At 45.8% G+C, this 14,258-nt stretch overlaps 1 protein-coding gene across 1 annotated transcript in view; it reads left to right on the forward strand.

Moving 5' to 3' along the window:
• POLN (DNA polymerase nu) overlaps positions 1-14,258 on the forward strand; it is a 204,122-nt gene that overhangs the window by 60,952 nt on the left and 128,912 nt on the right. The gene's annotated exons all lie outside the window — the stretch shown is intronic.

The raw sequence follows: 14,258 nt of genomic DNA on the forward strand, positions 1-14,258 counted from the left end.
AGTGAGAGCTAATGAAGGCTGTTTCCAAATCATAGTGTATATCTACACTGCAGTTGCCTCCCACCTGGTTAAACAGACTAGCATTAGTTCTGTTTGAGATACCGTGCTTAAAATAGCAGTGAGCAGGTTGTTGCATGGGTGGTGACTCAGGCTAGCTATCTGAGCCCAAACCCGCCTGACCTTTTGTCTGAGCTCAGATGGCTAGTCCAAGCTGCTGCTAGTGCCATAACCTCCTCACTGCTGTTTTTAGCTCTGTGGCTAGGGTGAGTCTCTCCATCTATGCTGGGAGGGATGCTCCCAGCTGCTGTGTAGACATAACCATAGAATTTAAGGCCAGAAGGGATCACCAGATCATATAGTCTGACCTCCTGTATATCACAGGCCATCAACACCATCCAGCCACCAGCACACCCCAAACCCAAGAACTGAAATTAGACCAAATTATCAGGAATCTAAACTACTGTGTGCCAGAGTCAGAGAATAGGAGGGACCAAGGTGCACCAATGCCTGAGGCCCCTGTAATGGCCTGTGGTTGGCATCAGAAGATTATGCCAAAAGTGTTCTCAAGATGATTTTATTTGTTTAATTTATAAGACCACAAGAGGCACCTATTTCATCTTTCAGTGCCACTAACATTTAAGTACATGCACAGTCAATATAAATCAAAGGGAAATAAGTAAATAAACCTATAGCCAAATAAAATGAAAAGAAATATTACACACTCCTTAAATGTAACCTCCTTAAGCAAGCTTTCTCTCCCCAAAAGGTATCTTAAAAAGATGAGCCTTGCAGTATATGTCTTGAATATCAATAAATACAGACTATTTTGGACCAAGGAGGAAAAATTCCAAAAGAACGGAGCTCTCACAGAAAATGGCCTGCCAGAAACCCTCTCTCTCATACTTAGGAATGTAGGAATTGCCATACTAGAACAGACCCATTTTATGTTTATTTCAGTATCCTATCTCTGACAGTGTCAAGCACTAGATGCATAAGAGTAAGATGCAAAAAACACTAGTAGTACGCAGATATGGGATAATCTGTGCCCTGTGAAAACTTTGACCTAACCTCTAATTGTTGTTAGAGATTGGTTTAAACCCAGAGTCATGAGGTTTTATATCCCTTCCAATATTCTTCGTTAGTCTTTATTGTTATAACTGAATATTCTAATTATCCACATAAATGTCAAAACTTTCTTTAAATCTTTCGGAGTTGTAGGCCTTGTGGCAATGAGTTCCATGGTCTAATTTTACAAGATGAAATTCAGTAAAGACAAGTGTAAAATACTACACTTAGGAAGGAAAAACCAAATTCCCAAATAGAAAATGGGAAATAAGTGACTAGTCAGTGATACTGCTAAAATGGATCTGGAGGTTGTAGTGGATCACAAATTGAATATCAATCAGCAGTGTGGAGCTGACAGATATACTGGGTATACTAACAGGAGTGTCATGTGGAAGACATGGGATTGTTCTGCTCTACGTTGTGCTGGTGAAGCCTCAGCTGGCGTATTGTCCAATTTTAGATGCCACACTTAAAGATGTGGACGAATTGGAGAGAGTCCGGAGGATATCTACAAAAATGATACAAAGTTTAGAAAACCTAACCTATGAGTAAAGATTTTTAAAAAAGTGTATGTTTAGTCTTGAGAAAAGAATACTGAGGGTGGGGGTAACTTGATGGCAGTCTTCAATTACATTGAGGGCTGTTTTGAAAAGGATGGTGATCAATTGTTCTGTATGTTCTGTATGAAGCATAGGACAAGAAGTAATGGGCTTAATCTGCAGCAAGGGAGATTTAGATTAGATATTAGGAAAAACTTTCTAATTATGGCTACATCTATCCTTGCACGCATACTCAGGTACGCTTCCACGTGTACCCCATACCTGTACTGAGTGTCCATGTATGCTGTACATGTGTATACCACCATCCACACTGCCGGTGTTTGGTATGTGATGTTAGCACTACCATTTCAGGGGCATATCCCAGGTTTCTGTGCATCAGAGGAGAAGCTCTAGGAACTGCCTTGCTATTTGGTATTGGTGCTGTCCTCCACCTTCATATATTTGCCGATGGCAGTTCCTGTTCACCTCTCCCTTCTGCCAAACTAGGTGGAAGATGTGGAGCAAGTGAATGATGATGTGGTTCTGCTCCTGCTCCGTCTTGGGGACATAGTTTTCTCCGGTGCAATAGGCAATGTGATGGGGCAAGGCCAGCTGGCTATAGAAAAGTAGTGGGAGATAGCTATATTAGCTCCAGGCTAAACAAATCCCTGGTACCAGGATAAGTGAAATGGCAGCTGCTCCAGGTCAATTAAGACACCTGGGGCCAATTAAGAACTTTCCAGAAGGCAGGGAGAACGTTAGGTTGATTGGGACACCTGAAGCCAATCAGGGGGTGGCTGAAACTAGTTAAAAGCCTCCCAGTTAGTCAGGTGAGTGTGCATGTCAGGAGCTGTCAGGAGTGTGCATGTCAGGGAGGAAGTTGTGCTGTTGGAGAGACTGATTAGCACACATCATATCAGGCATAAGGAAGGAGGCCCTGAGGTAAGGGTGAAGTGGAGCTTGAGGAAGTGAGGGCTGCTGTGGGGGAAGTAGCCCAGGGAATTGTACATGTCATGTTTCTAAAAGGTCAGATACCATAGCTGATACTATTAGAGTCCCTGGGCTGGAGCCCGGAGTAGAGGGTGGGCCCGGGTTCCCCCCCCCCTCTTTTGCCCCCTGATTAATCACTGAGACTGGGAGACAACAGAGACTGTGCAAGGAAGGATAACTTCTCCTCCTTTCCCTCTCTGGCTTATGATGAAAATGGCTCACTAGACTGTGACCCTTGTCTCTAGAGAGAGAAGGGTTACGTGGAGGGTCACAGTGAGCCTCTGAGGCTACCGAAATCTGCCAGGAAACGCAGAACCCACGGAGGCAAGGACAGAGCTTTGTCACAGCAATCAGTGAGAGATACTGGATGGAATTGTGCTAGAACTTTTTGAAAAGCCAAAGACAGCTGACCAAGCAGGTGACTGACAATCCACTATGGTCCCATGGAACAGATATGGTGTCTACTGCTATTGCCATGGTATGCCCATGAGTAGACTGCCGCTACTGGTCCAGGAGAATGAGCACGATGTGGTAAGATCACGTGGTTTTGGAAACCTGGGATTAGGAGCAGTGGGTTCAGAACTTCCGAATGAGGAAGCAGACCTTGATGGAGTTGTGAGAGAGCTTGCTCCAACCCTTCAGTGCCAGAGCACTTGATTTTGGAAAGCCATACCAATACAGAAGTACATGGCTTTTGCCTTGTGGAACCTGGTAACACCAGCTGGCTTCTGGTCAGTTGCAAACCAGTATGGGTTTGGGAAGTCTACTGTCAGGGTCATGGTTGTACAGATTTGTGAGACAAATAGTACTGTCATCTAGCCACGAGTGGTTGCCATAATCCAAGTACTGGACATTATAGCTGGATTTCAGAGAATAAGGTTTCCGAACTCTGCAAGGGCCACTGATGGCATCCATATCCCAATACTTTGCCCACCAAAAGGAGCAAGTGAGTATGTGGGCCGAAAAGGTTACTACTCAATCATTCTTCAGGGCTTAGTGGACCACAGAGTTCATGAACACTGTTGGAAACACAGTAAAGATTCATGACACCAGGGTGCTGAGGAGATTGGGATTGTACTTTGGGGGAAGAAGGGACTTCATTCCCTAGAAACTAAGCAGTACTCTACAGTGGGTTTGTGCCAACAGTTATTTTGGAAGACCCTGCATACCCACTCTTAGCTTGGCTCATGAAACCGTACCCCTGACATCAATGACCCTGGAAAAAGGGAACTCAACTACAAATTGCATAGATAGCGAATGGTCATGAAGTTCAAGTCTGGGTGGCTGAAAGTTCGATGATGCTTACACACCAGTCTGGATGCCAGTGTGGCCAATGCTGTTCTCATAATTGTGGCCTGCTGTGCCCTTCACAGCATATGTGAGGGTAAAGGCGGGTACTTCCATATAGTGTGGGCACAAGAAAGGACTTGTTTGCAAAGCGTTTAGACAGCCAGATCCTGCCTGCTTGCATGGTGGTCCTGGTTCTTGGAGGGCAAGAAAAATCTGGGATACCTGATGTGCATGCATTCTGGAACAGTGGGATGCAGTGGGTGACTTCTGCATTTTTGAGGGACAATATCACACCCTATGGAGCTGCTGGAGTTGCACAGGAGTGACCATAGGCACATATTTGGGTGTGAATGTACCTTTGTGGAGGATAGGTCCATCAATGGCTATTGTCCAAGATGGTCAGGGATGCAACCGCATGCTCTGAGTGTCCCTAAACCTCTGACTGCCAGAAGCTGGGACTGGATGATGGGATGGAAGATTTGATAAATTGCTCTGTTTATTTCCTCTGAAGCATCTGGCACCAGCCACTTTCACAAGACAGGATATTGAGCTTGATGGACCAGTGGTCTGACTCAGTATGGCTGTTCTTATGTTTGTGAGGGTTTGGTTCCCTGTAATTGTGTAATTAGCCATTCATTTCTGTAACTATTGACTCTTTATGGACAGTTGTGGCAGGGCACCTCCACAGCATTAACACTATGGGGCCTGAGTTTTTGCTGTGGAGTGTGTTTACTCAGTTCTGTTGCCATCATTATAAAATGCTTTGGTGTTAACGTTAACATCTGTTTTGAAGACTATATTAAGGGGAGCACTCAGTCAGTTTCAATGACCTTCAAAACAATTCTTTAAGGGTTTGGGAGGGGCTTCAGAAATTCTTTTAGCATTTGACTGAGTGCAGAGATAACAGCACTTGTCAGCTATTATGCATGAGTACACCCAAGGTTGAAAACTGGCCTTGATTTCCTGAGAGTGGGGGAAGAGGGTCACTTCGTCACTGTTCAGCGTCTGTTGGCTTTACTGTCACTTTAATTGTGTTTCCTCCTTGTTCTATATATGAACCAAGCAATAAAGAAGTTTACTTAACCTGTTTTGTGTCTTCTGTTAAAACTATTAGTGTGTTCTGGGCACAACTTTAGCTATCCCTCTGGTGTATTCTTTGGAATCCTTATATTTACGGAACTGTGGTGGCGGCGAAGTGGGCATGGGAGGGACAAAGAATTCTTTGCAGTCTGATGGCACCACTGAGTTACACAAATCAAAACTGTACTATGTATCATGGGGCCCTATCTTGAACCTGAATAAAAAGTTCCCATTTGTCAGGAAGGAGGATCCACACATAAGAACATAAGAATGGCCATACTGGGTCAGACCAAAGGTCCATCCAGCCCAGTATCCTGTCTACCGACAGTGGCCAATGCCAGGTGCCCCAGAGGAAGTGAACCTGACAGGTAATGATCTAGTGATCCATCTCCACCCTCTGACAAACAGAGGCTAGGGACACCATTCCTTACCCATCCTGGCTAATAGCCATTAATGGACTTAACCTCCATGAATTTAGCCAGTTCTCTTTTAAACCCTGTTGTAGTCCTAGCCTTCACAACCTCCTCAGGCAAGGAGTTCCACAGGTTGACTGTGCGCTGAGTGAAGAAGAACTTCCTTTTATTTGTTTAAAACCTGCTGCCCATTAATTTCATTTGGTGGCCCCTAGTTCTTATATTATGGGAACAAGTAAATAATTTTTCCATATTCACTTTCTCCACACCACTCATGATTTTATATACCTCTATCATATCCCCCCTTAGTCTCCTCTTGTCCAAGCTGAAAAGTCCTAGCCTCTTTAATCTCTCCTCATATGGGACCCGTTCCATACCCCTAATCATTTTAGTTGCCCTTTTCTGAACCTTTTCTAACGCCAGTAGATCTTTTTTGAGATGAGGGGACCACATCTGTACGCAGTATTCAAGATGTGGGCATACCATGGATTTATATAAGGGCAATAAGATATTCTCTGTCTTATTCTCTATCCCTTTTTTAATGATTCCTAACATCCAGTTTGCTTTTTTGACTGCCGCTGCACACGGCGTGGACATCTTCAGAGAACTATCCACGATGACTCCAAGATCTTTTTCCTGATTAGTTGTAGCTAAATTAGCCCCCATCATATTGTATATATAGTTGGGGTTATTTTTTCCAATGTGCATTAGTTTACATTTATCCACATTAAATTTCATTTGCCATTTTTGTTGCCCAATCACTTAGTTTTGTGAGATCTTTTTGAAGTTCTTCACAGTATGCTTTGGTCTTAACTATCCTGGGCAGTTTAGTATCATCTGCAAACTTTGCCACCTTACTGTTTACCCCTTTCTCCAGATCATTTATGAATAAGTTGAATAGGATTGGTCCTAGGACTGACCCTTGGGGAACACCACTAGTTACCCCTCTCCATTCTGAAAATTTACCATTTATTCCTACCCTTTGTTCCCTGTATTTTAACCAGTTCTCAATCCATGAAAGGATCTTCCCTCTTATCCCATGACAACTTAATTTACATAAGAGCCTTTGGTGAGGGACCTTGTCAAAGGCTTTCTGGAAATCTAAGTACACTATGTTCACTGGATCCCCCTTGTCCACATGTTTGTTGACCCCCTCAAAGAACGCTAATAGATTAGTAAAACATGATCTCCCTTTACAGAAACATGTTGACTTTTGCACAACAATTTATGTTCCTCTGTGTGTCTATTTGTTCTTTACTATTGTTTCAACTAATTTGCCTGGTACTGACATAAGACTTACCGGTCTATAATTGCTAGGATCACCTCTAGAGCCCTTCTTAAATATTGGTGTTACATTAGTTATCTTCCAGTCATTGGGTACAGTAGTTGATTTAAAGGACAGGTTACAAACCATAGTTAATAGTTCCACAATTTCACATTTGAGTTCTTTCAGAACTCGGGTGAATGCCATTTGGTCCCAGTGACTTGTTACTATTAAGTTTCTCAATTAATTCCCAAACCTCCTCTAGTGATACTTCAATATGTGACAACTCCTCAGATTTGTCACCTACAAAAGCTGGCTCAGGTTTGGGAATCTCCCTAACATCCTCAGCTGTGAAGACTGAAGCAAAGAGTTCATTTAGTTTCTCTGCAATGACTTTATCGTCTTTAAGTGCTCCTTTTGTTTCTCGATCGTCCAGGGGCCCCACTGGTTGTTTAGCTTCTTGCTTCTGATGTACTTAAAAAATATTTTGTTATTACCTTTTGAGTTTTTGGCTAGCTGTTCTTCCAACTCCTTTTTGGCTTTTCTTATTACATTTTTACATTTAATTTGGCAGTGTATGTTCCTTTCTATTTACCTCACTAGGATTTGACTTCCACTTTTTAAAAGATGCCTTTTTATCTCTCACTGCTTCTTTTACATGGTTGTTAAGCCACGATGACTCTTTTTTAGTTCTTTTACTGTGTTTTTTAATTTGGGGTATACATTTAAGTTGGGCCTCTCTTATGGTGTCTTTGAAAAGTGTCCATGCAGCTTGCAGGGATTTCACTCTAGTCACTGTACCTTTTAATTTCTGTTTAACTAACCCCCTCATTTTTACATAGTTCCCCTTTCTGAAATTAAATGCCACAGTGTTGGGCTGTTGAGGTGTTCTTCCCACCACAGGAATGTTAAATGTTATTATATTATGGTCACTATTTCCAAGCAGTTCTGTTATAATTACCTCTTGGACCAGATCCTGTGCTCCACTCAGGACTAGATCGAGTGTTGCCTCTCCCCTTATGGGTTCCTGTACCAGCTGCTCCAAGAAGCAGTCATTTCAAGTATTGAGAAATTTTGTCTCTGCATTTTGTCCTGAGGTGACATGTACCCAGTCAATATGGGGATAATTTAAATCCCCCACTATTACTGAGTTTTTTATTTTGATAGCCTCTCTAATCTCCCTTAGCATTTCATCATCACTATCACTGTCCTGGTCAGGTGATCGATAATAGATCCCTAGTGTTATATTCTTATTAGAGCATGGAATTACTATTCATAGAGATTCTTTGGAACATGTGGATTCATTTAAGATTTTTATTTCATTTGATTCTACATTTTCTTTCACATATAGTGCCACTCCTTCCCCTCCCCCCCCCATGACCTGTTCTGTCCTTCTGATATATTTTGTACCCCGGAATGATTGTGTCCCATTGATTGTCCTCACTCCACCAGGTTTCTGTGATGCCTATTATATCAATATCCTCCTTTAGCACAAGGCACTCTAGTTCACCCATCTTATTATTTAGACTAAGGAAACTGTAACCTTTATTAAAAGCGACACATGAAATGTAAAAGTGAAACTTGTTTTTTTTAAAGGAACTGCACATGAAATTACAAGTGGTCTGGCTTCCTGAGCACCATGCATGCTACTGTCTCTAAACCCATCTCATTGCCTTTCTCCTTCCCCTTCCCAACAAGGGGGGGAACAGGTGCGGAAAATTGTCTGGAGTAGACAACCAGGGATGTCTCCTGTGCAGGGTTTGGGGCTTCTGGGCTTCAGGGATTGCTGGGCTTCAGGGATTGCTTCAGGTAACGGTTCGTTGTTCCTCTCCTGCATGTTCAAGGGGTTTCCTTGTTAGGGGTTTAAGGTAGTAGTGGAGGGTGTTGTGTCGGGAGTCCTGCAGGCTCCTCCCAGTCACTTGCGGGTGTGGGTCCTCTGCTTCAGTAGCACCCTGGGCAGCAGCTAGAAGAGGAGGAGTAGCAGAGGTGGAGTCCTAGAAAGTAGCAGTAGTCACAGCAGCAGGTGGGCCCCAAATTCGTTTGGCCATCAGTTGTATTAGTGACTGCATCGGCAAGGTTCCATTCTCTTTGGGCAAGCTCCTGTTCCCTTTAAGCCTTCTCCTGTTTCCTTTGGGCATGCTCCCTTGCCCTGTGGCATGGATTCTGTGTCTCCTCCTGCTGAAGAACCTGAGCCTCCCATGCCAGGAGAAACTCAAATGGCTCCTGGTCCCTCCTGTCCATGCAGTGAGCATGTACTCTAGAGCAGTGGTTCTCAAAGCCGGTCCACTGCTTGTTTAGGGAAACCCCCTGGCGGGCCGGGCTGGTTTGTTTACCTGCCGCATCTGCAGGTTCGGCCGATCGCGGCTCCCACTGGCCGCGGTTCGCCGCTCCAGGCCAACAGGGGCTGCGGGAAGGGCAGCTAGCACGTCCCTTGGCCCATGCTGCTTTCTGCAGCCCCTATTGGCCTGGAGTGGCTAACCGCGGCCAGTGGGAGCTGCGATCGGCTGAACCTGCGGGTGCAGCAGGTAAACAAACTGGCCCAGCCCACCAGGGGGTTCCCTGAACAAGCAGCGGACCGGCTTTGAGAACCACTGCTCTAGAGTCTTTCTCCATCTGCGTCTGTCATCTCTGTGGTGATATTCCTGCCCTCCTAGCAAAATGGTTTTCCTCTCAGCAGCTGAAGGGCCTTCCAATTCTTTTATTCATTTTGAAAGAAGCTAAGAAATCCCCACACATAACATAACTTTGTTATAGAAGGCCACAATGTCTGTACTTTTTTGCATTTCAAGAATGCGACTGTTAGACTGTTCTTTGTTCTCAAACAACTTTTGCAGCTTCCAAAGAAGGAGCCGAGGCTAATAATGGTAAGATACATCTAGGAATGTTTTAAAAATATTATAATGTTTACAGTGTCTCAAAGGGGCAGTTGGAGTGGAGTTCAGTTCCTTCCAAGAGTTATGTTACCCGTTGTCAATTTCTTCTTTAAAGGCTGGTCATCAGAGATGCCTTTTCAGTCCTTGAAGGAGAGCCAACAATCTATGCCAGAGAAATGTTTCTGCTAATTGTCACCCCTCTACATATTGCTGCTTGGAGGGTTTGGTCGGCTATGAAGTTGGACCAAGTACATTTGTGCTGCTGTTGAACTTCAAAACAAGCTGGTATTTCTGCTAAACCAGACATTTGTTGAAATGTGCTTACAGGCAGGGCCGGCTCCAGGCACCAGCAAAGGAAGCAGGTGCCTGGGGCGGCCAATAGAAAGGAGCGGCACTCCATCAGTTATTGGGGCGGCACGTCTGGGTCTTCGGCGGCGAGTCCTTCATTCCCTCCCTTCCACTTCAGCAGCTCAATCGGGATTTTTTTTTTCCCCACCGCTTGGGGCAGCAAAAAAGCTGGAGCCGGCCCTGCTTACAGGATTGGGAAGGCAATTTGACAGGAAATTGATGATATTCTAAGCCTGCAGATGGAGCTTCCATGGAACAGGAGAAGCAAACCCCTCCCCCCGCAATTCCCGCCCCCCGCAGCATCAGAATATCCAATCCCGGTGTCCCCCGAACAGTGGTGAAAGGCTCAGGGAAAGAAAGACACACACCACAACTTCTTTTTGTTCCTTGAAGCTTCCAATCAACACTGCGAGCCACTCACCTGTCCATTGCAAAAGGACATGGCATTGTGTTAGTGCTACCTCCGGAGTGCATCTCTCACCCACCCACATTTCTCATGGCTCATTGGAACAGTTTAAAAAAAAAAAAAAAGTAATCTCCAAAGAGAGTGAGGACTGCTGTGATGTTCCTCAGACATCCAAAGGATTCCCTTTCCCTTCCTGTACCTAACACACGTGCACCTTTGTGCTGCGTGGCTCCCAGTTGTAAGGTGACAGGAAGACTGAGGTGAGGCAGGGTTAACTCAGGTAAATCACTTAAACTCTTTTGTAATCTTCAAAGGAGCCAAAGACCGCTGTAACTTTGGACAACCATCAGGTTTCTACAACTGTCCTATCCTCAACTGGGCTCTTTCCAAACCTGCCCTCTCCCTTTTCCCTGGTCCACAGGGCCCCAGGACTGTCACTGACAGCATACTGGCTGAGAAATGTACAGGCACAAGGGTAGTTTAAAAGTCTTTTTTATAGCCTCTGCCAATATGTAATAGTGGTTCATACAAATTCTATAAAATCATTGCTTTATAGCTGCCTCTGCTTGGGGACCATTTTGGGGTGATGCAGAGCCAGGCGCTGGGCTTAAAATCAGGTATATCGCATTAGAGCAAGAGGGGATACTGGCAGGGAAGGTGGGGGGGGGTCTACTGTAATTTACCAGTCTTTGGTGCTCATTCCTGCCATGCCTCGGGATCCTCCTCAGGCTAATTGGGGGGCTTGCTCAACTGGCTTCTCTGGGTAGAGGTGCAAAATGACACGCTCCTCTTCATCTGGGTCTTTCAGTATTCCTCCATGGTCCCTTGCTGCCTCCTTGCCTTGCCCTGGTCCTCATCAGCATCCTGTCAGATGATGAGGTTGGCAGGGTTGAGGAGGGGGTTGACCCACTTCAGGCTCTGTACTGTGAACCCTGGAGAGCACCCTGTCCAGTTCATCATAGAAAAGGCACGTATGACAATCCCATCTAGAGTGAATGTTGGAGTCCTTTTGCTCTACGGTACAGAGCCTCAGGTGCTTCATGTGTTCCTAGCATTGGGCTGGAGTCCAGAGAATGACTACTTTCTCCAGCCTCTGTAACGTTTCCTGGTACAGGAGAAGACGTAGAGGATGGTATTGTCTGACCACACATGTATCAAGACTGCTGTGTGCTTGGCAAAGCAAGTGGCTGCTCTCCAAACATTATCCATGGTCACCTGTACTGATCAAAGGAGTGCAGTGAAAAATCATTCTCAAGTGGTCAGCACAACTTGCTACTAGTGGTGACAGCAGAGCAACAGGGACCTTTTGTAGATGTGGGTAAAGGTTAGGCAGAAAAGGGTTCACTGCATTGTGGGAATGGGGCTGGAGGACCACTGACAATTTTTCTTCTTCTAGTGCTTGTTCATGTCCATTGCATTGTAGGTGTGTGTGCTCGCCACATGCACTGGTACCGGAAGTTTTTTCCTCAGTGGTATCCATAGGGGACCGGCTCAGGTGCCCTCTGGAGTGGCGCACGTATGCACCGGTATAAGGGACGCCAGCGGCTCCCCCTCTCAGTTCCTTCTTACCACCAGTGATGGTGCTGGAATGTCTCCTTGCTTTGGCAAGCTTACTCCTCTCAACTGTGCCTAGTTGTGAACTTTTTGTATATAGTTGTTAAAAACTTTGTTGTTAAAAAGTTTTATAGTTCCCTTAGTGTAGAGTTAGTGATAGTTTGTTAGTTCCAAATGGGACTTAGCCTAGGGACGGGCATACCCCAGTGACTGTTGCAAGAAGCCCATGCTAGTCAGTGATCACCATAGAAGCTGTCTGAAGTGTTTAGGGGAAATCCACGTTAGCGACAAGGGTTGCATCTGCAAGAGCTTTTTCCGCAGACCAAAAAGGAGCGGGACATTAGCCTCCGAGCACTACTTATGGAGTCGGCCCTTGCACCGGCCTCAGAGCCGACCAGATCGGACAATGCTCCTAGCACCATGGCTCAGTGTGGAGTGCGCTGCTGACACTACCCTGGCATGGCCTTGCCAGCATTGGTTTGGCACGCTCATGGACCTGGCAGTGGCAGCCCCATCGCCACTTCCCAGCCGCCCAGACCTACTCTTGCGGGATTACGGTCAGCTCCTGCATCCAAACCTTGCCTCTCTCCACCTCACAGCTTGGATGCTGGGTGGCTGAATCCAGAGGAACAGGCTTGCTCTAGTCAGGTATAGCAGGTTCTCTTGGAAAGCAGAAAACCCTCCACTAGAGTGATTTACCTGGCAAAGTGGAAGCATTTCTCCTGCTGGGTGTCGGAGTGCAACATCTCCCTGACCCAGTCATCTCTGCAGTCTGTCCTGGATTACCTGTTCTACATAAAGCACCAGGGCCTCACCTTCTCTTCGATCAAGGAGCACCTGGTAGCCATACCAGCCTTCCATCCTCACATTCAGGGTAAATCGGTATTCTCGCATGAGATGCCGATCAGGTTCCTGAAGGGCCTTGAAAGGCTCTTTCCGCCAATATGGGACCAGGTTCCCCAATAGGACCTTAACCTTGTCCTCTCCAGGCTCACGGGGTCCGCCATGGCTTCTTGTTCCCTATCCGACCTGTTATGGAAGGTCGCATTCCTTGTAGCGCTTACCTCGGCAAGGCGTGTCTCCAAGATTAAAGCCCTCACTTCAGAGTCGCTGTACATGGTATTTTACAAAGACGAGGTCCAGCTGCGGCCCCATCCAGCTTTTCTGCTTAAGGTAGTGTCTCACTTTCGTGTCAACCAGGATATCTTCCTCCCAGTGTTCTGCCTGAAGCCTCATTCGACCAAAGAGGAGAGGTGGCTGCACACTCTGGATGTCAAGCATGTCCTGGCATTCTACCTGGAGCACACCAAGCCCTTCTGCAGATCGACCCAGCTCTTTTTCGCGATAGCTGACAGGATGAAGGGCCTTCCGGTGTCCTCTCAGAGAATTTCGAATTGGATTACCACCTGCATCCATACTCGTTATGAGTTGGCTCAGGCTGTGCCTCCACTGATTGTGAAGGCCCATTTGTCTAGGGCGCAGGCATCTTCGGCTGTCTTCCTGGTGCATGTCTCTGTCCAGGATATATGCAGGGCCATGACGTGGTCTTCACTACACACATTCATGATGCATTATGCCATCACTCAGCAGGCCAGAGATTATGCTGGCTTCAGCAGAGTTGCGTTGCAATCAACACATCCATGAACTCCTACCCGCTTCCAGTGGTACTGTTTGGGAATCACCTACAATGGTATGGTCATGAGCAAGCACTCGAAGAAGACAAGACAGTTACCTTTTCGTAACCGTTGTTCTTCGAGATGTGGTGTTCATGTCCATTCCATGACCCACCCTCCTTCCCCACTGTCAGAGTTTCTGGCAAGAAAGAACTGAGGGGGCGGGGAGCTGGTGGCGCCCCTTATACTGGTGCATACACGCACCACTCCAGTAGGCACCAGAGCTCATCCTCATCCACTGCGGGAAAACTTCTGGCACCAGTGCATGTGACGAGCACACTCACCTACAATGGAATGGACATAAGCAACACATCTAGAAGAACAACAGTTACAAAAAGGTAACTCTCTATTCTCCCTCCTCCTTCTAACAACCTTTTATGTACTTGAAAACGGTTACCATATCCCCTCTCACTCTTCTCTTCTCCAGCCTAAACAAATCCAGTTTTTTCAATCTTCCCTCAAAGGTACTGTTTTCTAGACCTTTAATAATTGTGTAGCTCTTCTTTGGACTTTCTCCAATTTGTCCACATCTTTCTTGAAATGTGGCACCCAGAACTGGCCACAATTCTCCAGTTGAGGCTTAATCAGTGTGGAATAGAGTAGAAAATTTACTTTTTGTGTCTTGCTTACAACACTCCTGCTAATACATCCCAAAATGATGTTTTCTCTCCCCCACCCCACAGTGTTGTACTATTGACTCATATTTAGCTTGTGATCCACTATGACCCCCAGATCCCTTTCTGCAGTACTCCTTCCTAGGCAG

This window comes from Natator depressus, chromosome 4, assembly GCF_965152275.1.
Source record: "Natator depressus isolate rNatDep1 chromosome 4, rNatDep2.hap1, whole genome shotgun sequence".
NCBI classification, from domain to species: domain Eukaryota; kingdom Metazoa; phylum Chordata; order Testudines; family Cheloniidae; genus Natator; species Natator depressus.